Source organism: Mesoplodon bidens (assembly GCF_964165515.1).
Source record: "Mesoplodon bidens genome assembly, chromosome: 10".
Classification (NCBI taxonomy): Eukaryota; Metazoa; Chordata; class Mammalia; order Artiodactyla; family Ziphiidae; genus Mesoplodon; species Mesoplodon bidens.
Window position 1 is genome coordinate 81,396,330 of NC_138172.1, and position 26,331 is coordinate 81,422,660.

General features: G+C 47.3%; 1 long non-coding RNA gene across 1 annotated transcript in view; it reads right to left on the minus strand.

The window, feature by feature from the left end:
- Positions 1-1,604: 1,604 nt before the first annotated feature.
- LOC308623291 overlaps positions 1,605-26,331 on the minus strand; it is a 63,313-nt gene continuing 38,586 nt past the window's right edge. The window contains exons 2-3 of the long non-coding RNA XR_014016799.1: positions 21,330-21,605; positions 1,605-13,870 (exon numbers count right to left, since the gene is read on the minus strand). This is a non-coding gene — a long non-coding RNA (uncharacterized lncRNA). The remainder of the gene's footprint in view (positions 13,871-21,329; positions 21,606-26,331) is intronic.

Consider the following 26,331-nt stretch of genomic DNA (forward strand, 5'->3'; position numbering starts at 1 on the left):
ATTTCAGGGGACTTCCCTGGCGATGCAGTGGTTAACACTCCGTGCTTCCAACGCAAGGGGTGTGGGTTTGATCCCTGGTTGGGGAACTAAGGTCCCACATGCTGCATGGCTCGGCCAAAAAAAAAAAAAAAAAAAGAAATGAGTACATTTCAGTCAGAATTCCTGCAACCAGGAAAATACTGGAATACAACATTTGGGGAGCAAAGGAATGATTTCAGATCTTGATTCCCACCGAGTTCTCCAATTTGGGGGGCATCTTTCAATGGAAACTCTCTGGGGAACTTATCCTTAGTTTGTTTAAGAAGAAAGCAAGAACTATCTGAATGGCACCTCTGTGGTGCAGTGGGCATCACAGCGAGGAACAGCTCAATAGCAAGAACTCTGTGGAAGGACAGTTTCCACGAGCCTCTGCCTTCCCCGAGCAGCTCTCGCCCAGTCTGGGGAGAAAGGCAGACACTGTTCTGATTAAATTTAAGCAGCTCCCTGTGAACCTTTGTAATCAGTCCTTGAAATTCATCCCATCTCTCTTTCTCACATCACAGCCCAGGATTCAGGAGCCATTCACTTGCGAGTTGTCAATCATGAACACTACATGCAACTACTGGGTGTGTCTTTGCCCAGCTCCCAACGACAATAGTGGTTTAGGGGTGCCCCGCTCCTCACTGAGCTGTTAATTGACCTCCTACTGCATGCTTGGAAGGATGATGGATGAGTGGAAGGGTGATGGATGAGTGGAAGGGTGGGTGGATGGATGGATGGATGGGTGGAAGGGTGGGTAGATGGATGGAGGGATGGGTGGAAGGGTGGGTGGATGGATGGAGGGATGGGTGGAAGGGTGGGTGGATAGATGGATGGATGGGTGGAAGGGTGGGTGGATGGATGGATGGATGGGTGGAAGGGTGGGTGGATGGATGGATGGATGCATGGGTGGTGGAAGGGTGGGTGGATGGATGGATGGATGCATGGGTGGAAGGGTGTATGGTTGGATGGGTAGGTAGATGAGCAAATGGACAGATGGATTAATGGATCAACGTGAGGGAATTCATACCACTCCATCTTTATACTGGTGCCCAAGGTAATTGCATAGTGAAGGGGCCCCAAGGGGATCCTGCTTTCACACAGGAGGCATGTTCAAGAACAAAGATATATCTGGGTTGCGTAGAACTTAGCCATGGGGTAGATTTAAGGCCATGGGAGACGGGAACCATAGCTTTCCATCTGTGTGCCTTAGCAACCAGCTCATTCCTTACTGCAGAATAGGTGCTGAGAGATTGTCTGTTGACAGAAAAGAATGAATGAATGATTTGAGAAACACAAGGAAGGCTCCCCCTGACCCTGATACTCACCCCCACATTCTGATTTTTTTTTTTTTTTTTTTTTTTTTTTGCGGTACGCGGGCTTCTCACTGTTGTGGCCTCTCCCGTTGCGGAGCACAGGCTCCGGACGCGCAGGCTCAGCGACCATGGCTCACGGGCCCAGCCGCTCCACGGCATGTGGGATCTTCCCAGACCAGGGCACGAACCCGTGTCCCCTGCATCAGCAGGCGGACTCTCAACCACTGCGCCACCAGGGAAGCCCTGATTTTTTGTTATTATATTCCAACGTGAAAATTTCATCCCTTTGTAAATTAGTCATGTATCCAGAAAGTGTCCAGTTATGATGCAGCATATTCCTGGACGCTAACTACATTAAGCCCTTTCCATCTGTTGTCTCTCTGGCAGGAGTGAGCTGGTCACACTGCTGTCTCGCTTGATTCTTTGCTGATGAGGTTGGGCACAGGGCAAGCCCAGAGGTTTCTCTGACCGGGCAGAAGGGCTCTTGCTGAGGAGTGGGAGAGGGCCCTCCAATGCAGGGGGCACCAGGGTTCTGAGGAGGGACCCAAGACCCCTCTCCCCTGATCTCGGCAGCCAGCCCCTGGCCCCAGCGCCTTCTCAGTGGCCCCTCCTCCATAGGAGAAGAATTCTTCACTTTGTCCCCTGGGTTTCCACAAGCTGGGTGGGGGGGCACTGAGGTGAGGAAAGAAAGAAAGAAGAGGAAGAGTGAGAGCAAGAAAATAAACACGAGAAGCGGAGAGACACAGGACAGTAAAGAGAGAAGAGTGGAGAGAAAGTGAGGCTAGATATAGGCAGGGGGTAGGAGAGAGGAAAAAAATAGATTCTCTTTGCAGCACAATGCTTCTAGTAATAATATCATCATTATCTCGCCTGAACAGATGTGCGAGGACTCTGTCTACTCATTATACAGCATGAAAATGGAACGAGTTTCCATCAGCCTCATCGGAAATCTTGGCAGATGCTGTCAGCAAGTGGTGCTGCTTCTGAGATGTGATTTTTCAATAGCAGATACAGTACTTTTTGACTGGGGTTGGGAAAAAGAGAAAAAGGGAGTTGATTGTGCTTTTTTTTTTTTAATTTTGAAATTCTTTTCTCCAAGGAGGTTTCGCCTTAGACCACATCGAGCTCCTTGGACCAGCCACGTCAGCATGACCAGTGGTCTGGGGCTGGCCTGCAGTCTTAGGACCACGCTAGACCCTGTGCCAAGGCCTGTTCCTTGGAAACAGCCCCTCTGCTCAGCCTCCAAGGCATGCCCTGCGAGGCCCTGACTCCCCTACTCTCCACTATTCATCGTCTCCAGTCCCCTCTTCCACTTCCGCCTGGGCCTCGGTGTCCCTGTCTTGCATGGAGACGTCTGAAGTGTGCGGTTCAAGCAAAGAGCCTTTTGTTCCCAGCTGAACAAGGCCCAGGGAGCCCGGCAGCGCCAGAGACAGGAGTGGACACCCTCCGTCCCTAGACGGAAGCCTCGCAGTGTGCAAGCTCCTCACGACCAGCGCCACCTTCCCCGGGAAGGCGGCCAAGGCCTGCGGCCCCGGGTAGGAAATCCCCAGTGAGAGGCCCTTCCTGAGCGCCACAGAAAATGCTTCTTTTCATCGACTCCAGTCCCCTTCCTTTCTAGCGTGAAGGCCCAACACACCCCCCTTCCTGGCCTTCCACACTCCGTTCACATGCCAAGTGCCCCACCCAGCGCCTGTTGGCTCCTGCACCCTCAGCTGGCCTCCCCCAGCCCCTGGAAAGCCTCCTCTTTCCCCCAGTGGGGCTGCCCGCTCTCCCTCCGCCCAGCTCCCTGGGCCCTCACACCAAACTCTTCCATGCCATGACCTAACAACTCCAAGAGGCTCCCGTCAGGTTGGAAGGAAAGTGTTTGTTGACTTTGCCAGATTAGCAAGGGGAGCAAATTCCACGGATGCCTCAGTTCCAAAGTCTCAAAGTTCAGACCTCCAGTTTGATAGCAGGAGTGAAGTGATGGAGGCGGCCTGAGATAGCACAGAAGAATAACAGCAACAGCAATCGCTCTGGGTGGAGCAATTACTAGCTGGCAGGCAATTGTCTCTGCCCTCTCACGAACTTCTAAACTTAATCCTCACAACAACCTCGGCTACAGGTACTGCTGGTAGCCCCAACTTGCACACGAGGAAATAGAAGCTCAGAGATATTAAGTAACAGGCCCCAGGCCCCAGGCCAGTAGGAGGCCGAGCAGGGTGTGCCTGGGGATGGCACTCCTGTCCCCATCCCCCCTCTCCAGACGTGCCCTGGGGGTGGCAGGAGATTTGGATTCCAGCCTGGTTCTGCCACTCTGCAGGTGGGTGACCTCAGGCCAGCTGCACTCTTTCCCAATCAGAAAAATTAAGAGTGAGGTGATTTCTTGGGGCACTTTCAGATGGTAATGCTGTGATTTTTTCCTAATTATAAAGGTAGTCAGGTATAGTACAGGGAACTCTGCTCAATATTATTTAACAACCTAAATGGGAAAAGAATTTGAAAAAGAATAGATACATGTATATGTATGACTGAATCACTTTGCTGTACACCTGAAACTAACACAACATTGTTAATCAACTATACTCCAACATAAAATAAAAAGTTAAAATAAAATAACGGTAGTCACAAAGATCTCCAAACTTCCTGGATTCGGGGCCAACCCCAGGTAAAGGGATGGAGTATGTGGCAAAAGTGATGCTCGGTGACCCCTCAGGGCTCCATCTGCAGTGTTTCCCTCTGTCCAGACCAGGCCTCTAGTGCAATCCCTCCTACCCCTCCAGGCCCCAGAGTCCTGGGGTGGGTGAAAAGAGGGTTTGTCCGTCACCTAATAACTCAGAGGACACACAGACCATTCACATCAAGCTGGGTAAACCCGAGCTCCTTATTAAAAAAGAGCTATCCTTTGAATGCATCCTCACTTGTGCCAGGGGTGACCAGTGCTAGTCAAAGGTGAGCTCAGAGGTTGCTCTAGGCCAAGTCTCTTGGGCAAAAGGGGAATGGTCTCTCATGCTCTGCTATGAGATGGAGTTGTAAATACCGTTTCAGAAACTGGGGGCCGTGTGACCAGAGATGTCCTACTCCCCTCCTTCCTGCCAGGAGCCTCTCAGTGACTGCCCATTGCCTACGGGGGGAAGCCCGCATCCTTTGTCTTGGCTTCAAGGAGCACCATAAGCACACTCTCACCCTCCCACCTTGGCCTCCATCTTCCTTAGAAGCTCGTAAGTACCACCCCTGCCAATTTTGACTGAGCTGGCAGCATCGTAAGGGTTAACTATTGGGACTTCCCTGGTGGTCCAGCAGATAAGACTCCACGCTCCCAATGCAGGGGGCCCGGGTTCGATCCCTGGTCAGGGAACTAAGATCCCACATAGCACAACTAAGCCCACACGCCGCAACTACTGAGCCCGCGAGCTCTAGAGCCTGTGCCCCGCAACTAGAGAAAGCCTGCATGCCTCAACGAACACCGAGTGCAGCCAAAATAAACAAATAAATAAATACTTTTTTTAAAATAAAAAAAAACAGAGAGGTCTCATTTAAAAAAAGAATTAACTCTTACTGTTGGTGGCAGATTTGTAGCATCCTATTTGGTTGATTCTAAGATGCACCCTTTTTCTCATTTTAACATCTTACTCATTCAACACTGATTGTGCAATCGATGGCCTGTTGTTGTTTATCTGGCAGCACTGTTGTCCTTTGTTGGTTCATGGAATAACGATGTAGCTTACAAATGAAGGCATCTCGGGTTTGATGAAGTATGGTAAGTAGCATTTTCCAGAGTTGAGCTTTGGAAGCTTGGCCAGAGACTGGGAAGCTGCTTGCCCATTCTCTGCATCTTCTTCCCCCAATCAGGCCTGGGTCCTGGTGTAATGGGGGTGATTGCTGGGGGGCTTTATGGACCTCTGGTTGCAACCACGGGTGATACTTAAAATGTTTAATGACTAGACCAATCCAAACAGAAGGCTGAAAACCACTGGCATGTCTGTCCTGGAGCTTACTTGATCCCCACCCGGGCTGTGGTACTCTTTCCTGATTTTATGGACCGTTGCCTGCACCCTCAGGGAACGTGGCCTGTCACCCAGTCCCAGGGGAAAATCCCCAACTGGATTAAGCCAGGCATAGTTCTCTCAGTCTCCTTTGCCTTTACTGGCTTAAGGGATGGGCATGTGTATTAGTTTAGTATTGCTGCTGTAACAAATGAGCATAAAACAACACAAATTTATTATCTTATGGTTGTGTAACACAGAAGTCGGGTACATACCTCACTGAGCTAAAATCAAGGTGTCTGCAGGGCTGAGTTCCCTTCTGGAGCCTCCAGGGAAGAACTGGTTTCCTTGCTCTTTAGGTATTGGTAGAATTTAGTTTCTTGCAGCTGTAAGAGTGAGGCTGCTGGCTGTCAGCAGGGGGCCTCTGTTAGTGTCTAGTGGCCTCTCTCCAGGTCTTATACATAGCCCCCTCACTCTCAGAACCAGCGACAAATCCCCCTCATGCGGCCATCTCCATCACTCAGCTGGGTTTATGTGATTATGGTTTGTTTTTTTGTTTTGTTGGGGTTTTTTTTTGGCCACTACACGTAGCTTGCGGGATCTTAGTTTCCCGACCAGGGAATGAACCCATGCCCCCTGCAGTGGAAGCGCTGAGTCCTAACCACTGGACCACCGGGAAGTCCCATATGTGATTATGTTGAACTCCCCATCTCAAGAATCTACCTTTGGGGGCTTCCCTGGTGGCGCAGTGGTTGAGAGTCCGCCTGTTGATGCAGGGGACACAGGTTCGTGTCCCGGTCCAGGAAGATCCCACATACCACGGAGCGGCTAGGCCCCTGAGCCATGGCCACAGAGCCTGCGCGTCTGGAGCCTGTGCTCCGCAACGGGAGAGGCCACAACAGTGAGAGGCCCACGTACCGCAAAAAAAAAAAAAAAAAAAAAAAAAAGAGTCTACCTTTGGGACTTCCCCGGTGGTCCAGTGGTTAAGACTCAGCACTCCCAATGAAGGGGGCCCGGGTTCAATTCCTGGTCAGGGAACTAGATCCCGTATGCTGCAACTAAGAGCCCGCATGCCGCACCTAAAGATCCCCCCTGCCGCAACGAAGCAACTAAGACCCTGTACAGCCAAATAAATAAGTAAATATTTTTTTTAAAAGGGGGGACTTCCCTAGTGGCACAGTGGTTAAGAATCTGCCTGCCAATGCAGGGGACACGGGTTTGATCCCTGGTCCAGGAAGATCCCACATGCCGCGGAGCAACTAAGCCCACGTGACACAACTACTGAGCCTGCGCTCTAGAGCCCGCAAGCCACAACTACTGAGTCTGCGCGCTGCAACTACCGAAGCCCGCGCCTAGAGCCCATGCTCTGCGACAAGGGAAGCCACCGCAATGAGAAGCCCACGCACTGCAACTAGAGAAAGCCCGCATGCAGCAACGAAGACCCAACGCAGCCAAAAAAAAAATAAATAAATAAAACGAAAAAGAAAAAGAGAGAGAGTCTACCTTTAATCTACAAAGTCCCTGTGGTCATGTAAGGTAAGAAATTCACGGCCTCCAGGGGACAAGAGTGTGAGGGTCTTTATAGGCCATTGTCTGCCTGCTACTGCATGTGACCCACTCTGGCCGATGAGATACAAGGGGAAATCTGCTGGGGCTTGGGGAAAGATTTCGCTCCCTGATATAACGACTCTGAGGCTTGCCGCACTCTCACCTGCTTTGATTGAGGGGCTATGAGCTATGGCAACCATCGTGCCACACTAGGCATCAACACCAAGAATAAAAGCTGACACACAGAGAATAGTAGTGGGAATATCAGAGTGAAAAGAGCGTGCTTGGCCTTTGGATGACAGTGTTGAGCCACTGAACCAACCTGGCATATTTAACCTAGCTCCTACTGGCCCCCTCTTTAGGGCTGGAGGAGGGCCCTGTATTTCCAGTTACGGCTGGGGATTACTCTTAGAGGAACAGACTGCCCATAGTCCCTGATGCTGCCTGCTAGACTGCACCTCCTGGTTGAGAGGATTGTCTGAATTATGCATGAACTTGCTGTATCCTTCAAACTTGGTGGCTTGGACTGCTGGCCGCCTTCCCAGTGGCTCAGTCTCCCCAGCCCTGCCCCAAGGAGTCTCAGTTCTTTCCTCCCTGTTAATCCTGCATTTACAGGGTCACATCCTACCTGTGCTCTTCCCACTTTGATGCTTCTGGTGTATCGTAATATCCAAACATCCTAGACTGCTGCCCATTCTCTGAATAGTCCTTCCACTTTCCTGCTTCTGCGCTCTTCCTTCATGCTGGTCCCTCAATTGGAAATGCTCTTTCAACACTCTCATATTTTCACCATTAAATCCTCGTGACCATCTTGTGACGCTATTATTCCCATCTGGCAAATGAATCAAAAACATTTAGGTAACTTATTTAAGGGGATGTGGCCAGCAAGTGGCAGAACTGGAATGCTGATGTAGGTCTCTCTGACTTCAATGTCCATGTCTTCTGACTCCCCCGTTTGACATTTTAGAGAAGACTCTGCCCAACTCAAGTCATGAAGGACTTATCCCCTTCCATGTATTTTAAGCACCCTGAGGGCAAGGAGTGAGTCATTTCTTATTGACCCCCAGAGTCAGCGGTGTGCAGGTCAAGGTCAAAAACTGGCTTGGGGGTTGGAGGTGGGAGCCCTGATTTGTAGTGTTTTCCATGGGGTAAATACCCCATAGTGGCTGATTTCAATGTCCCAATGTGACCTTACTGAACCAGGAGCTGGGAAGAGTGAACAGTGCACAGTGTTATAGGATGTTTCCACCGTACAGATATACAACAGATGTGAGTAACCTCAAGTGCACAGATAGGGACTTCCCTGGTGGCACAGTGGTTAAGAATCTGCCTACAAATGCAGGGTACATGGTTCGAGCCCTGTTCCGGGAAGATCCCACATGCCGTGGAGCAACTAAGCTCGTGTGCCACAACTACTGAACCCCGCACACCTAGAGCCCGTGCTCCACAACAAGAGAAGCCACTGCAATGAGAAGCCCGCGCACCGCAATGAAGAGTAGCCCCCGCTCGCTGCAACTAGAGAAAGCCTGCACGCAGCAACAAAGAAACAACGCGGCCAAAAATAAATACATTTTAAAAAATTAATAGCTTTAAAAAAGAGAGCACAGATAACAGCAAAATGTAGTAAAAATCATTAGGAAGTGAATGAGTTTTGATCATTTATTACCTTTGTGTTAAATCCAGTTGCTTCTATTTTAATTTTATGTAACTTAATCTTTAAAATTGTTGTGTTTAACAATCGGCTTGCAAATTTCCTGGAAACTTAACAATTAGGTTCCTAACTGGTTAGAGCTGGCTCCAGCATGCCACTGCTGGAGTCTAGTCCGAAGCTTTGCTTTTAATTGGTTCTAGAATGGTGGTGGGTATGCTAATAAAAAGAACATGCTCATCCACTCATGAGCTTCGAATAGAGCTGGTAACCAGACTTCAACATTCTTTCCCGTGTCTGAGAATGCCTTAGTTCCACCGCTCACACAGAAGGCCAAACAAATAAAAATTAGCTGAGGGTGGAGACCAAAGAACAGCCAAGGCTCCAACTAAGGTCTGTGAAAACTGATCTCTGCCCAGTGCCAGGGTGGGGCCTTGTGACTGCTTCCAGTTCAAAACAGTCCTGGCAACTGGGTTTGAGCAACTGTCCTCTCTCCAACTACACCCACAGCCAGAGCAGTACTGAAGACAAAGTACCAGTCATCTTGTTATTCTATCACATTCCAGAAAGGACAGCCCCCCAGGAACTGGGGAGCCTAAAAAGAAGTAACAACTAGATTGCTCCTCCCAAAGGCACAAAGAAGTGCTGCGCTGGGACTGCCTTAACGTTTCCTTATGGGTATAGCGCTGACATCACTGGAAACTGGAGTGGGCAGGCACAGCTTAGGGAGGGAGAGGGCCAGCTGGAGAATCAGCTGTGCTGCATTGCACTCAGCACTATCCCTGTCCCAGTTCAGGGATTGTACCATATATGGACTCAGGCTCAGGACGGCAGTCCCACTGATTTGCATTGGGGCTCCCTGAAAATTGCATTTTGGGATTAGGTCATTGCTACCAGCAAAAGGGAAGACCCCAGTAAGGCTCGTCAGCATAAAGAAATCGGGCCAATTGTGGTCTGGCGTGGACCGAGGAGGGAAGGGGGTGCCGCCCCTTTCCAGCCAAGCTGCTCTTGGGAGCAGGCCAGAGCCTGAGCAAGCTGTGGGAGTGACTCTAGGCCACGGTGCACTCAGTAACAGTCCAGGCTCCCAGTTACTCTGGGGTCAAGATGGGTTCACCCAGGTAAACCCCAGCTAGTGAACCCACAACCTCATCCCCTAGGTCCAGACTGGGTCAGCCCAGGGTGACACAACCGGGCCTTGGGAATCCAGGGAAAGGGGAAAGGAAAGGGTGGGTTGGAAGTGATCTGGGAAAGTGGCTTTTAATAAATGGCCAAAAAATTGGATCCAATTTGTAAAGATTAATTAATTTGTTTTGCTGTTGTTTCAGTAATTGGATGGCTTTAACTTTTTTTTTAAAGGACCAGTTTGAATTATTTCAGGACACTTCTCTCTCTGTGCACCTCTTGATTTGATTCAAAAGACAAGAAGCATGAATTACTCTCTGGCAGTGAGAATGAACTGCTCCATATGTGAGATGCAGAGAAACCTCGCAAACATAAGGTAGAGAGAAAGAAAGCAGACACAAAGGAGGACTGTGAATCCCATTCCTATCAGCTCGAAAACAGGCAAATCCATCTGTGTTGCTAGAACTCGGGATAGTGGTTCCTTTGTTGGTGTTAGTGCCTGGGAGGGGCAGGAGGGCTTCGGGGTGCGAGTGATATACTCATTCTTTGTCTGGGTGCTGCTTACACAGATGGAGACACACTGAGATGGCCACTTAGGATCTGTGACATGTCTGTATGTCTGTAATATTTCATTCAAAAGTTTCAGTAGGGCTTCCCTGGTGGCGCAGTGGTTGAGAGTCCGCCTGCTGATGCAGGGGACACGGGTTCGTGCCCTGGTCCGGGAAGATCCCACATGCCACGGAGCGGCTAGGCCCGTAAGCCATGGCCGCTGAGCCTGTGCGTCCGGAGCCTGTGCTCCGCAACCGGAGAGGCCACAACAGTGAGAGGCCCGCGTACCACCAAAAAAAAAAAAAGTTTCATTAAAAAAAACACAAAAACCAGGCCTTCCAAGATGGCCCACACTCTGTCTATGGAGTGTGTATCTCCCTAAATAAACCTTCTTTTGCTTTAAACACACACACATACACACAAACCAGAAGGTAATCTTGTGAAGTAACTTGTAACAGCAAAACAGTGAATTCCTCTGTGCCAACCAAAAATAAGCCCTGAGGGTCAGTGCAGCACAATGCGCAGAGCGACATTGGCTCTGACCCCACTGCTGCTGTTCACTGCTGAAAGGGTCTTGGGAACCCAGCTCCCCACTTCTCACATCCTCCACTGCAGAACAAAGGGGTGGGATTTGATGAAATGCTCTCCCAGAGAAGACTCCTCTTCCTACCCGCTTCAGTGGAGATGGAACAGATTTAATGTTTGCTTTGCCTCTCCTGTGATCTTATAGAGGAAAGTTCTGCAGGATTGGTGAGCCCACAGATCAGATTTCACAGTCAAAGCGTACACACGCCTGTGCTCACACACACACAGGCACACGTGGGAGTATCGAGCCCCTCTCAGCAGCCTCTCATCACCCATCGTCAGCCTTGACCTTCCCATTCATCTCCATTCTCACCTCATCTCCTCCCCCTTGATCTTAGTCAGTGTATTTGTCTCCTAGGGCTGCCATACAAAGTACCACAGACCGGATGGTTTAGAACAACAGAAAATTTTCACTTCACAATTCTGGAGGCTAGAAGTTTAAGATCAAGGTGCTGGCAGAGCCACGCTCCCTCTGCAGCCACTGAAGGATCTTTTCTATGTCTTTCTCCTAGCTTCTGGTGGCCTCAGTGATCCTTGACTTGGGGATGATCACTCCAGTCCTCCATCTCCACGTGGCGTTCTCCCGTGACCTCACATGGTCGTCCCTCTGTGCATGTCTGTGCTCAAATTTTCCCTTCTTATAAGGACACCAGGCATATTGATTAGGGCTCATCCCAATCACCTCATTTTAACTTGATGACCTCTGTCAAGACTCTATTTGCAAATATGGTCATATTCTGAGGTACTAGGGGCTAGAACTTCAATACATATATTTTTTGAGAAGGACATAATTCAACTAGTAACATCCAGTGATTAAAAGGCTTCAGGAAAACCTCAAGTAGCCCCCAACTGTATGCCCTGCCATGGAAGAGTAAGGATTCCAGATGAAGACCAAACACCGAGAGACCTGAATTAATCTCTTGTGTTTGTATCATACTTCCCACGCCCAAAGCACTTCTATAATCAATATATCATTTGATTCCCCACAGTAAGAAAGGGAGAAATGCAGGCTCTGGGGCCAGACCGCCTGGGTTGGAATCTCAGCTCCATTTGTTACCAGCTGCTTGACCCTGGGCACGGGACCTCTTTGCTGCAGTCTCCTCATCTGTCAAACAGGGATGTGCTGAGAATCAGAAGAATTAAAACGAGAAGCGCTTACAACAGTGCCTGGTACACAATTCTCACGGATAAGCCTTAGCTACAGCAAGATGAGAACACCAGACTGCATCATCCCCATCTTTCAGATGAGGAAACTGAGGCACACAAGAGTGATTCTAGGCAGATCCAGAATGGAAACCCAGGCCTTGTGGGTTACAGCACAGACTCATTAGGTTATCTGGCCTGACTTGCTGTCCCTTTTAGGTAATAATAACAACAACAACGACAGCTACCTTTCACTGAGCACTCACTAATTGCCAGGCACTGTGCTAAGTGCTTTATATACAGCATCTCATTTAATCCTCGTGAGAGGTCTTGTGATCCCCATTTTAGAGCTGAATCATCCAGCTAGTGACGGGGAGCCAGGATTTGAGTGCAGGCCTCTGCAACATCAGGGCCTGAGTTTTCGACGCTTTATGTACCATAACCTGTGGAAAGAAGATGACCACTGTAGTTGCTTGCTTTATAAACCAGGTGTTGCTAGGATGGATTAGGTGATATTTGTAAGCTTCCCAAAGGTCAGGAAGAAGCCATTCCTAACCATCCTTCATCCTAAGTGTCTCATGTGCTCCCACGGAAGGATTTGCAGATCTGACACCAGAGCTTAGGAAGCCAACCCTGGGAGAGGAGAGATGCCAGATGACAGCTTTATAGCCAAGGCCAGGGCTGGGTGCCAGCGAGATTGTCTGATGCTGCTGAACAGATAGAGGAGAACCCGATGCCAGAACCCAGAGGGAACTGCAGTGCCCGGGCACAAAGGCTTCGTGACACCTTTCAAGCCTGTGAGGAGAGAGAAGAATGACACTTCACTTGGGTGCAGCTAGTCCTGGGGGAGCGGGGATGCTGCTCAGATGGCCACCTGGGAACACCTTCCTGGCTGGGGATGTCAGGCAGAGACCTAATGGAGACAGCCCCATGGGGGCTTTGCCCAGGCTGGGCTGACACACATCCCGATGCACACACATGGTTGTGTCTGGTGACGCAGACAGACACGACTGTTTGGGCTTCTGTCGTTTCTTCTTCTCCCTCTATCAGCAGCATTGCACTCAAAGTCCTTGATCCCAGTTTGCCTGATTAGGGTCATCACAATCCCTGGGCCCTGCCTGTGCCTCCTGGGGCCCCCTGGTGGATGCACCAAGGTTAAAGGAACCAGTGGAGGCCGAAAATAGGGCAGCTGTGGTGGTGCAGAGGGGAAGGCGGGGTACGGTGGAGTTTTTTCCAACTGAATTTAAAGAGCGCTGTCCTGAATCTCTCTTGTCCCCTTGGGTGAATGATTTACCATGACAGCTCTGACCCTAGAATGGACTTTGAGGGGATGGCAAAATAAGAGGTTGGCCGCCTCCTTCGATTTCCATTTGGAGCACTCCGCAACTCTCCAGGGCATTGAGAAGGCAACACACTTGGAGTTTTCCCAGAAGAATGTGGGCTGTGGCCTGAGCAAAAGGTGTTTACTCCCTTGGAGGTGGGATTTTTATTGCTAGTTTCAACATCAAGGAGGTGTGAATGTTATGTACAAATCCTGACAATCAATACCACCTGAGGAAGGCCAGAAAGGGGCTGCACAGGTCACTGCTTCTCAAAGTTCAGAGGCACAGTTTGGAAGCAGCTGGGAATCTCGTGAAAATGCAGATTCTCAACCAGTAGGTCTGGGGTGGGGCCCGGGAGTCTGTGTTTCCGACGTGTCCCTGAGGCTTGTCCTCTGGACTAAGAAATACTCCTGTACCGTCCTGGCATTCTCCTCCACACACACCACCCCCGCCAAAAACCTAAAATAAAACCGGGGAATTGCATTTCCTGGAAGTGTCTTACATGACCCCAAATAACTGGGAAAGGACTGCCGTACGGTATTTAGGGTTTTAACTGTCCCCTCTGTTCCCGCCCACCAAGAATGGTCTTACACTAGAGCAGGTCAGAGGGTAGCGCAAAGGATGAAGACGATTTCATGGACAGTCTCCGGCAATCTTAAAGAGAAAACAAAAACAACAGTATTAAAACTACCAGATTTTGCTCTAAAATACATTCTTAAAGGTGGCTTGGACTGATATATAAGCATACCAATGACTAGAAAACATGGTTAAAGGCAAATTTTATTCTTTGTGCTTTTCTGTATTTCCCAAATTTTCTACAAGTGAACGTATATTGTTTTTTTTTTTTTTTTAAAGGCTAAGCTTGAAACATTCTGGACTGTAGACGTGCATAGGCCTTTTCCCTGGTGCTGGGAACTAGAATGGAATCTTTAACATCCAAGAGCTGATACTGTCTAGACAGGTACACTCTGCAGATAACTGAACCTTTGGGGATGGAGGAAGGGCTAGGATCTTCTGGTGTTGAGGAGACCAAGCTGGCAAGGCAGGTTGGCGTTGAGTCACCATTTGGCATTGAAGGAGGGGGGGAGACGGCACGTGGGGAGCACCCGGCCTCTGCCTCCTGAGGTCATGCTGACTGCTTGTGGCCCAAGGTCTGATTTATTTTAGTTTCTATGTCTGTGAGCAAGGCCAGTTTGCATAAATGATGGTCTGGCATTTTGATCCATGTTTACGAATCAATGAGCAGACTACCAAAATCAATGAACTGTGATCGTGTGCATTTTATAGATGAGAAAAGGCAGGTTGGGGTAGGGAGGTTGGAGAGGGTAGAATTAGTCACGGAAATGGAAACTTCATAACTCAGTTTCCCTCCCAAGGCATTTCCTTTCCTTCAGGGATTTCCAATCTTTGGAAGAGACAGTGCAGCGTAACTCTGGATAAACACAGTCCTCTCCTTATCGGCAGGGTGCTTTGTATACAGTAGGTACTCATTTTTTAAAAATACCCTAATGTTTCTTTCATAATGGTCTGAGTATAAAGCGCAGAGCAATTTTAGGAAATTGCCATCTTTTCCCACTGGTAGCAACAAGCTTTGCAAAGAGGTTTGCATACGCGGTCACCAATACCTATTTGTTAAATAGAATAAAAGAATATTGAAGAGACAAGATTTAGGAGGTCTGAAAAAACAAAATGGATTGCTACGAAATGGGAAAACAGCTGCCTCTAAAATGTAGTAATGTTCTTTTATGTTTACACATATAAGATGGCTTTATAGGTTTCACGTATGTAATTTCTAATGTTTGAGAAAATAAAATTATAGGAGGGCTGCCTTCTCAGGTCCCTCAACCCTCTGTTCAGGAATGAAGACTGGTGTTCTGTTAACAACGTGGCCGATCTCTCTGCTGCTTTTTTGCCAGGCCTACTCAGATTTGAATACCCTTCGTCCTTCATGCTTGGGCTGCAAAGGTCAATATAAGTGATATTTGCTCTTTTGCCTCCAGTCTTCATTCCTTTGGGTCCTTTGCTGACCTAGACCCATGACCCTGCCAATCAGTTGTCCCTTATTTTCATGGCTTCCTCTAGAAAAAAGGAAAAACTCCTTTATAGGCAGGTACGAACAACTGATAAGTTTAGAGTAGCCCAGAGAAGTTGCATTCCAGGCAATTCCTCTGAGGCTCTCTATTACGTCAGGGAAGCCTCCCGACCTGCAGACTCACCCTGACCCCCATACCTCTCCCCCATCACCATCCTATCCGAACTTACCCAACCTTGCCCCAGCCTTCAGCAACTTTGTCATAAGTTGGCCAAATGTACCAACAGGCCCCTTAATAGTGAGAATTAAAGCGCATTTTTGAGATGATAGACCTTCAAATCACCCAATGTAAGCAACCCTGCCATTGGGTCCACGGGCCCCATAAAGACTGATGACAGATAAGTGAAGCTGTGGCCTCCGTGGTCTTCCCTCAATTGCACAGCACCTTCCTCTGGCCCTACGGACATCGGTGACTCACCAGGAGCGTCAGAGGACCAAATTGCTCCCTAAGCAAAGCAGATAAGAAGAAACACAAGGTGGTATTTGCTGGGGTGAATCACTGCCCTTTCAGCATGTTTGAACTGTCTATTTCTGATCCAAGGTCCCTGGATGAGCAAACTGATATATGACCAGTTAGATTCTCCCTGCAGTGGATTCAGCACATGCCCAAAGCCTCTGTCATAATGATGTGCACTCCCTGACCGCCTTGCGAATGGTAACTGGGCTCTGCACCATACGTACCAGGCTGGGAGAACCAGAAGACCAGATGTGGGCCCAGGTGCCCCTTTCCCCCGGCAAGAACCAGCCCCGAGTTCCCCCAGTTTGCCATATCTTACCCCTGTCCTGCATCGAGCTCCATAATTTATTACGGAAAGCACTCTGCAGTAGAGAAAAGCAGCTGGGAGACTCTCAGAAACCCCGCTGTGCTAGCACCAGCAGCTAATGAGAACAGTGTTTCATTTGCTGTCAGAGGCAGCGTGGGCTGGAGTTCTCAGACCCAAGTCAGGCACATGCGAACGTGAGAAGGAAACTTGTCAGCAGAGGAGAAATCTGCCACTGTTGTTACACCAGGCTGCGGTGGTATCTGGGTTGGAACTGCAAGACCCCCAGTTGAGAGTACAGGTTGGAGGCCTGGTCAGGAGTCTGAGCTATGGTGGGCCACACAGACCCTGGAACTTTCCAGGGGATCCTCTTCACCAACAGTTACCCAGATGTGACACATTCTTTCTTTTTTTTTTCATTTTTTAATTAACTGATTAATTTATTTATGGCTGCGTTGGATCTTTGCTGCTGCACACGGGCTCTTCTCTAGTTGCAACGAGCGGTGGCTACTCTTTGTTGTGGTGTGCGGGCTTCTCATTGCAGTGGCTTCTCTTGTTGCAGAGCACAGGGTCTAGGCACGGAGGCTTCAGTAGTTGTGGCACGTGGGCTCAGTAGTTGTGGCTTGTGGGCTCTAGAACGCAGGCTTAGTAGTTGTGGCGCACGGGCTTAGTTGCTCCGCAGCATGTGGGATCTTCCCGGACTAGGGCTCGAACCCGTGTCCCCTGCATTGGCAAGTAGATTCTTAACCACTGCACCACCAGGGAAGCCCCTGACACATTCTTAGCTCACTGACAGTAATGGGTGTCTTAGTCTAACTGAGGATGTTGGATTGGGGCAACTAGAGAAATATCAATACGCGCGCGCGCGTGCGTGCGTGTGTGTGTGTGTGTGTGTGTTGGGATGGGCTGAGAGCAAATGTGATTGAACCGAAAAAGGCTCTAGTTAAGGCAAGTTACAGGCAAACATAAACATTACCGGTTTACTTCTTAAATATTTATCAGCCTAGACTTTTTTTTTTGATATTTATTTATTTATTTGTTTGTTTGGCTGTGCTGGGTCTTAGTTGCCTCATGATCTTTTAGTTGTGGTGTGTGGGCTCTTAGTTGCAGCACGTGGGATCTAGTTCCCTGACCAGGGATCACACCTGGGCCCCCTGCATCAGGAGCTTGGAGTCTCAACCACTGGACCACCAGAGAAGTCCCAAAACTTGCTTATCTGGAGAGGCTATATATAACACAGTGGTGAAACTGACAGGCTTTGGCATCAGACAGATCTGAATGTGAATTCCAGCTATACTCACTGTGTGGCCTTGGGCAAGTTACTTAACTTTTCTAGGTCTCAGTTCCCTTATCAGTAAGATGGAGATGATAACAGTAGTACCCTCCAAATAGAGTTATTCTGAGGACTGAATGAGCTAATGCACTCAAAGTGGTAGAACAGTACACTAGTTAACAGATGTTCAATACATGTCAGCTATAATCTTGGGAATGTGAAAGCTCATCATTTTTGGTAAAAGTCAAGTATATTTAAGTCTAATTTATGTACAATAATTGCCCCATTTGGTGTACATTTCTATGAGTTTTAACAAGCACATACAATCATGTAACCACCACCACAATCAAGATGCATCACCCCCAAAAGTTCCTCTGTGCCCCTCTGTCATCACCTCCTCTCCCCACCCCTAACCCCAGGCAACCACTGATCTGTTTTCTGTCCTTATAGTTTTGCCTTTTCCTGAATGTCATATAAATGAAACCATACAGTATGTAGGAGAAAGCTCATCATTTTTAAAGGCTGACATATACTTGACATCCAATACATTTCTAAGTAGATTTAAAGAACCAAGATACAATTTTCATTCCAAATCAGATGATATGTTTCCCATTGACTTATAGAAGAGGTATGATTTTCTCAAATGCCTCCCGAGTAGTTCCTTTATGGGTAAGTGGGTCTTTCTCATACACTATCAGTCATTAAGTCTCAGCCTTGAGTCTGGGGTTGGCAAGGAGATCTCAGGTATTCAGAAAGGGGAAGTACAAGTTCCCCTTCTTACCTGAATGGATAAAGGGAGGAGGAGAGAGTCATGTGAGGCAGGAAGTGAGTCACATGGCTCTCCATCTCCCCATTTTAGGGGAAGTCTGGGGAGCTGTGGAGAGGAATGTCAAGGGCAGGGGCATTCCTTTCTTTGTTTCAATTCATGGCTTGGACACTGGGATGAGGTTGCCTTGCAACCTCCCTGCCCCAAACCTTGGAGGTAGCCACTCTTCAGTAAGCCTGGTAGCACCACAACTATTTCAGTTCCCATGTGGCATGGAGGGGCCCCAGAAGTCCCCTCGTGGAGGGGAAGGAGAAGAAGCAGCTGAGTTAAGAGTGGCTCACTGTGACCAGGGGAGGTGACCCTACAGCAGGGATCATGGCTAATCCCCAGATCAGGGGCTGGACAGAGGACATGGCTTGGAGGGTTTAACACCAACAAGAGGCTGCAGAAGCCAGGCAGCCAGGAATCAGCCCCAAACCCTGGCCAAGAGGCCATATGTTGAGTGCATCTCCAGTCCACCTGGCTGTATGCAAAGGTCAGCAGGGAGGGGCGATGGGCAATGGTGGGGATCAGAGCACCAGGGACATTTCTGGATTCTAGAACCCCTCTACCCTAGTCCCATGATGACTCAGTCAACACATCCCTCCCCGCAATCCCATCTCAGGGAAACAAAGGTGAGGGCAACAAAATCAGAAAGCCTAAGCATTTTCCCTCAATTATTGTTTGAATTATTGCAGCAGACTAACGTGAGTCAGTAGGCAAGAGCTTGAGAGGAAGTCAAAAGTTGTTTTCTCAGCTAACTTGAGCATAATGTGTATAAATCTCCAGCCCCAGTGCACTCCCATTACAACTTCACAGCCACTTTATCTTAATTTCTGATCTATTACCTCTTGACAGTGGCCTCTAAAACTGTAGCTTTAAGAATCATGGTCTCGCAACCATAGTCCAATAGTGCAACTCATTCCTCTGCAAATAATGATTTTTAAAAGTTTGTTACTCAGAGCTTCCCTGGTGGCGCAGTGGTTAAGAATCCACCTGCCAATGCAGGGGACATGGGTTCGAGCCCTGGTCCAGGAAGATCCCACATGCAGTGCAGCAACTAAGCCCGTGCGCCACAACTACTGAAGCCCACGGGCCTAGAGCCTGTGCTCTACAAGAGAAGCCACCGTAATGAGAAGCCCGCGCACTGCAACGAAGAGTAGCCCCTGCTCACCGCAACTAGAGAAAGCCCGCACGCAGCAACAAAGACCCAATGCAGCCATAAATAAATAAATAAAAATTAATTAATTAATTAATTATTTTTTAAAAAGTTTGTTACTCAAATAGGCAGTCTGTAACCTGTCTTTAAGTTCAGGATTTCACCATCCAGATTTCTTCAATGAGCCCTCTCCCTTTCTCTTTGGATACACACAAAGGTACATCATGCCTTTAGATGCATTTCTGCATTTCCACAAAGCAATATGAGTTTTTCATAATGAGCAATTGAAATGGGATTTGGCTGCTAGGAGATTAAGAAAATGATTATAAATAACAGGAAAAACAAATGTCCTTTACTTGAGAGCAAATAAGCTTCATTTAAAAAAATTTATTTATTTAATTTTATTTATTTTTTGCTGCACTGGGTCTTCATCACCACACACAGGCTTTCTCTAGTTGCGGTGAGCAGGGGCTACTCTTCGTTGCTGTGCACAGGCTTATTGCTGTGGCTTCTCTTGTTGTGGAGCACGGGCTCGAGACGCACGGGCTTCAGTAGTTGTGGCATGCAGGCTCAGCAGTTGTGGCGCACGGGCTTAGTTGCTCCGCGGCATGTGGGATCTTCCCAGACCAGGGCTCGAACCTGTGTCCCCTGCATTGGCAGGCGGATTCTTAACCACTGTGCCACCAGGGAAGCCCAAGAGCAAACAAACTTTAAATGTTGCATGTTACAGTGCCAGGGTGATCAAGTAATTAGTAGTTCCTATTGAAATAAGCTTAACCCAGGGAAACTGAATAGGCAATTATATTTTCCATGTGTAATTGGGCAGGAAAAATTATGAGATTTAAGAACGTGGAAAAGGAACTTCTTTGTACATCTCTATTAAAATCAGATGTTGGAGGGCTTCCCTGGTGGCACACTGGTTGAGAATCTGCCTGCTAATGCAGGGGACACGGGTTCGAGCCCTGGTCTGGGAGGATCCCACATGCCGCGGAGCAACTAGGCCCGTGAGCCACAACTACTGAGCCTGTGCGTCTGGAGCCTGTGCTCCGCAACAAGAGAAGCCGCGATAGTGAGAGGCCTGTGCACCACGATGAAGAGTGGACCCCGTTTGCCATAACTAGAGAAAGCCCTCGCACAGAAATGAAGACCCAACACAGCAAAAATAAATAAATTAATTAATAAACTCCTACCCCCAACATCTTCTTTAAAAAAAAAAATCAGATGTTGGAACCCAAATGCACTTTAAAGTATATCATTATTTTATTATTATTATTTATTTTTGCATCCTTTTATTACTTTGAAGCAAGGAAATCAATCTAGGGAAAAGGTGAGGGTTGGCATCTTGAAATGCATTGGGAAATTATAAACTATGAGAACTATTGATAAAGCTGGTATTTATAGCTCCCTCAAGGATTTTATATTATTTACATCTAGACTATACGCACAATCAACGCCCACTAATCCATTCCAGGTAATTAGTGCTGTTTCCATTTTCAGAGTCACACAAGACTCTTCTTGCAGCCAAATACACATGAGACAGAGATGCTCTGAGAGGGTCACTTGGATCAAGATTTAAAATACAACCGTTTACAATAAAGGCCTTCCAAGCCAGACTGTTCATTTCGACATAAATTGGATCCAAATTGGCATCACTGAGGATGTATTTCTGGTATTCATCCACAAACACAAATTCTCGTGAGTGATGTCAGATAGGATCTGGGCATATAAGATGTCCATTGACCTGGTGAATTTCTGATTCTGAAAACTCTGGAAGAGTTTTCCCACAAATCCCACCTTCAGATTCTGTAGCCGGGAGAAACAAACAGGAAACATTAGCAATTGTCTTTGACTTAGCACCTCAGTTCATTCCCCCAAGTCTGAAGTTCCCCTTTTTTTGGTGAGGTCTTCAGTTTCATACATTCATGTACTGATTTATTCATTTATTTGTCTTATTAGTTATTTACTGCTGTGTAACAAATTACGCCCCGAGACTTAGTAGCTTAAAACTACACGCATTTATTACCTCTTGATTTCTGAGGGTCAAGAGTCTGGCGTGGCTTAGAGACCCTCTGCTTCAGGGTCTCCCCACAAGGCTGTAATCAAGGCGTCGGCCAGGGCTGGGACTCTCCAGTCAGGAAGCATCCACTTCCAAGCTCGTGTGGTTGTGGGGAGGATTCAGTTCCTTGCAGGATGTTGGACTGGACCTCAGCTCCTCCTGAGGCCTCCCTCAGTTCCTTGCGACATGACCGTTTCCAACATGGCAGCTTGCTTCATCAAAGCATGTAAGCTGAGAAGGTAACTAGCAAGATGGAAGTTACACTCTTTTATAACCTAATAATGGAAGTGAGATACCCTCAACATTGCCATATCCCATGGTCTAGAAGCAAGTTTCTTAAGGTAAGGAGAATACACAAGGCTGTGAGTACTAGCAGGTGGGGATATTTGGGGGCCATCTCAGAGGGTGCCAATCACATGTGTTAAGAATTTGTTGAGCCCCTCTTAGCTGTGCCAGGTGCTGGGGATATAGTGACGACCACCCTTCTCTCATCACAACTCACAACCTATCTGGGGGAAAGGGAACAGACATTCAATAGATTATTGCAATTGGTGATAAACACACTAAGTTAGAAATACAGGGAATAAAAGCTCCAATCTGGTCTAGGTTGAGGGAGGTAGGATATCAGACAGGGACATTTCAATGGAGACTTAAAGAAGGACTGGCCCAGGATAGAGAAGGAGGAAGGAAGTTTTCCAGGCAGAGGAAACAGCCTGTGCAAAGATACTGAGGCAGGAAAGACTGTGTTGTATTTGAGGGAAGAGTGACTGGAGAGTCGAGTGAGAGAGCAGGAACAGCAAGAGAAGGAAGTGAGGCCTTGTCTGCTGTCTTAAGCATTCTGGCCCATGGCCAGTGACCTTCTCAAGGAGGCCCTTGAGAAGTGACTTGGAGACCCCTTTGGCCACTTTTCTCTTCCTGAGGTCTCCTCTCTACTGGCCTGCAATCCGTCTTGAGGCTGTGACCATGCTCAGATGCACCTGAGTGCCTCATTCCTCTTTATCTTGTGATGATATCCTGCTGATATTGTACCATATAGACCCAAAAGCTCTTCCTCCTCCCACCTATAGGATTCTTCTAGAGGTTTTCAAGCAAAACCAGACGTAGACCCCTAATATGTAAAACAGACAAAAGCAGAACCACTCAGATCACAGACAGTTACAGGAGGAGAAGGTGCCCTTGGGAAGACCTTTCCCCACATTCCCACGAGGGTTCCCAAGACACCTCTCTGGGGTTCTAGGACTCTGACAATCCTAGTTGGAGAAACATGTCCCTCAGCCACAACTTTGCTAAATATTATTCCCAAGGACTCATTCTTTCAATAAACCTTTACTGAACCCTTACAATGTATCAGGCATGAGGGAGGCACCGAGCATATGAAGGAAGGTGATTAAGACAGTCTCCTCCCTCCGTGAACTCCCTAAGGAGGGATTCACGTGGGTGAATGACTCATCGCATTACCATGTGATGTGCAATAACAGAGGGTAAGGCAGGGAACCATGGTGGCTCAAAGGAGACACACGCAGAAAAGACTTCAGGAGTAGATGAAGCTTGAGTGAAGAGGAGTTTGCAGATGAACAAGAGGCCTGGCGATACCTGTCTCTGAGGATTTGCCCTTGAAATCACTCCCTTCCCCCTGTACCTCTCAGATCTCACCATCTAGATGGGGTACCCCCTCTCACTGGGCTAAAAGAGCCCTAGGCTTGCAGTAGAAAGGCCTCGAGTAAGCTCCCAGGCTCTATAACAACCATGGTGTAAGCTCATATTGGGTTTTAATTTCTCACAGTTCCTGGATTGAGATAGAAGTTGAGCAACTTTACACAGTTGAAGACCCCATATTGTCTTTCCAAACTTCTCAGTAGAGGGACTGAGCAGAGAACACTGGGTATCCCACCTTAGAGCATTTCTCCCCAACCAAGGCTCTTTTCAGAAGGGGCAGTGGACCTCCTGTCTGCTGTCAGTCTTAGACTGGGGTCACTCATCCGGTCGAGCATGTTCTGTTGGCTTCTGGGGTTCTCACTGATGGGCCTCGACAGTCCAGAATTCTAGGGAGAGCTGGCTTCCATTTGCTAAGTAATTATGCAGAGATTTGACTAATCATTCCTAACAACAACTAAAAGCTCGTACCAGTCCTAAAACAGTAAATTCAGTAAATTTGAAGTCTTAAAATAGTAAAGGATACAATATGCATTGCATATTGCATAGCCTCAGTATGCTGAGGCTATGTGATATCAGAACAACTGGCCATTCAGAGGAAAAGCCTTCAGGACCGGATGCTGGGTTGTGCAAGCCAGGCAGTCTGTTGTTTAATTGTTTTATCTGTGGTGACTCATACATCTTTAGCTTAGCCTCAGGCCAGGTTTGGATAATAACAGCAAAAGAGTCCAGCTCAACTCTCTCCTCCTCCCAAAGATCTTCCTTCCAACAGAAAAATAAGCTCTGTCTTTGTCCTACAAACTCAAACCACCTTTGGATTTTTCCAAACATTGTAAGGTCCTAGCATATTCTCTTGCGACACCTACACCTCTTACCTTGTTTTTATAATGTTGATTACAATTTTATACTGTTTTTCTTCTCAGGGGATGCCTTTGACTACCAGAGTAGATGGTAAGCTCCTTTCAGGCTCAGGGAATGCTTTCCCCATATTGGAAGTTATGGCTCTTTGCCATTTCCACTAGACTTAGCACAGTGTCAGGCAAGTAGGCACTCTATAAATATTTGTGTGTGAATGAATAACCATGGCCTGCCCTGTGTATTACGCAGCCAGTCTCCCTGACATGAGGGGACCCAGCCGGGCATGTGTGAGGAAAGAAGGCAGTCTGGGAGGGCTGCAGGTGGTTCACAGCTGGCAGGCAACGTCCACAGACCCCAGGTCAAATACATGTGAAAATTAACATCTTTATGCCTCAAAAAAAAAAAAAAAAAAGAAAGAAAGAAAGAAAGAAAGAAAAAGAAACGCCCCTAATTGAACCTATATCAAGGGTGATTGCCATTTACTTAATCCCAGTTTGGACTACACATCACCAGGCTTCACTTGCACCCTTTCCTTTAGTTGTAAGTTAGCCATTTTTACCACATTTCACTTCTTTATCCTAGAAAGCATTTCCTGAAAACAGCCCACTGGAGGATTCTGCTAAGAGCAGCGGGTGGTTTTATTTCCTTTTCCTTCCAACTTATGCCGTTTACTGAGATGGCAGGCAGTTAGAGTTTCATCTCCTTGAACCTTGGTGAAAAATTGAAGAGCAGGTAACACAACCAGAGTATCATCATGTGCTTATTTAAAGACAGAATTTGCTTTTTAGTGCAAGCAAGGAGACGGCATGGTCTCCGCCCTGGATAACATGTCGGGAGAGGGCTAGGCTTCTGTTCTGAGGACAGCCTCTCCTGGCTTTATGATTGTGGGTGACTCACTCAACCATCTGGCAACTTTCTTCCTGCCATTAAAGGGGAGAAGGAGAGTGAGGATATTACGAATGGCTTCTCAGGCCTAAGGATATTATGAGAATGTAGTGCTTTATGTCCATCCCTTCCAGGAAAAAGATTCACAAAAAGTGTGCATTTCTGGACTCACCTTTTCCATAAACTGGATTCTCTTCCCGTCTCCTCTGTTTCTAGCAAAGCGACCATTTTCTACTTGACACCTTTCCAGAGGCAATCGGTCAAGTCTTATCAAGTCTTCCTTTCCAAAGCCTGTGCATTTGTCCTTTTTTATACACCTCATTCATTTACTTAGTGACAATTACTAAGCATCAGTGAAATGCAAACCATTGTATTGGTTGCAGTGGATAAAAATAAGACTAAGAAGTGGATAGAAATAAGAAGAATTGGTTCTCGCCATTAAGAAGTTTACAAAGCTTCTGAAGGGTCACAGTTATCAACTATTTCTCAGGTATTTTCCTCACATGTGAGAAACTAAAGGTCCAATTTGAATCTCCTGCCTGAAATCTCATCTATTTTCTCTATCAAGCATTCCACAGCCAAAATAAGGTTCCTAAATAAACATTTTAATCATGTCATTTCATGGAGTTAAAACTTTCCCATAGCTCTTCACTGCTTACAGGATAAAGATCAAACTCTTAATTTAACTCAAGTTCAAGAGCTTCTAAATTTGGAATTAACTTATTTTCTGATCTTACTTCCCACAACTCCTCATTATAAATTTTCTGCTCAGACAAATTGGTCAGATTATTATGCTAAAATTGTATGTCCAGTCTATTTATTCATCTAGTTAAGAATGAATTGGATATCTTCTGTGTGGCAGTGCTATGATAAAAGGATGGTGTACAGTTTCTGCACTCAAAGAGCTTACTCTTTAGACAAGGATACAGACAAATGAATTGACCATGACAATGACAGAAGGAACACTGGATGGAATTAAGCACTGGATGTGACAGGAGCACACAGAACCACGGCTAATCCAGCATTGCAGAAGTCAAGGAGCATCACTCGGGGAAAATGACATCTAACGTGAGCAGTTAGGCAGGAAGTTGAAGAAAGTGTGTACCAGACAGAAAACGCAGTGTGTTCAATGGCCTGGTGATGGGAACAGGTTGGGTTTGAGTAACTTAGAGAATGTGAATCAGAATGGAATATGAAACAAGTGTGTGGTGGGTGTGGTGTGTGTAGGGAAATTGCAAGAGAGGCTGAAGAGGGAAGCAAGCCCAGATCACTGGAGATCTCATCAATGAGGCTAACGGGTTTAGGCTGGATGGGTTTGAAGCAGCAGATTCTCATGACCAGATTGGGCTGTCATCTAGAGAATGCTGTACCCGAGTCCCACAAATCCGAAGTGGAGCGCTTGGGAGCATTAAGTAAGGTCTTTCTTTCTAGGATTATTGTTAATGATCTTGTTAAGATGTTTGATCAGTTTCCTGCATTAGTCCTAAAAGTATGAGAAATCCAACTGAGTCAGTCTTTGAGAATCCAAGCTCTTATAGGGCCTTAAGAGAATAATATAGGAGATTTGCCTAAA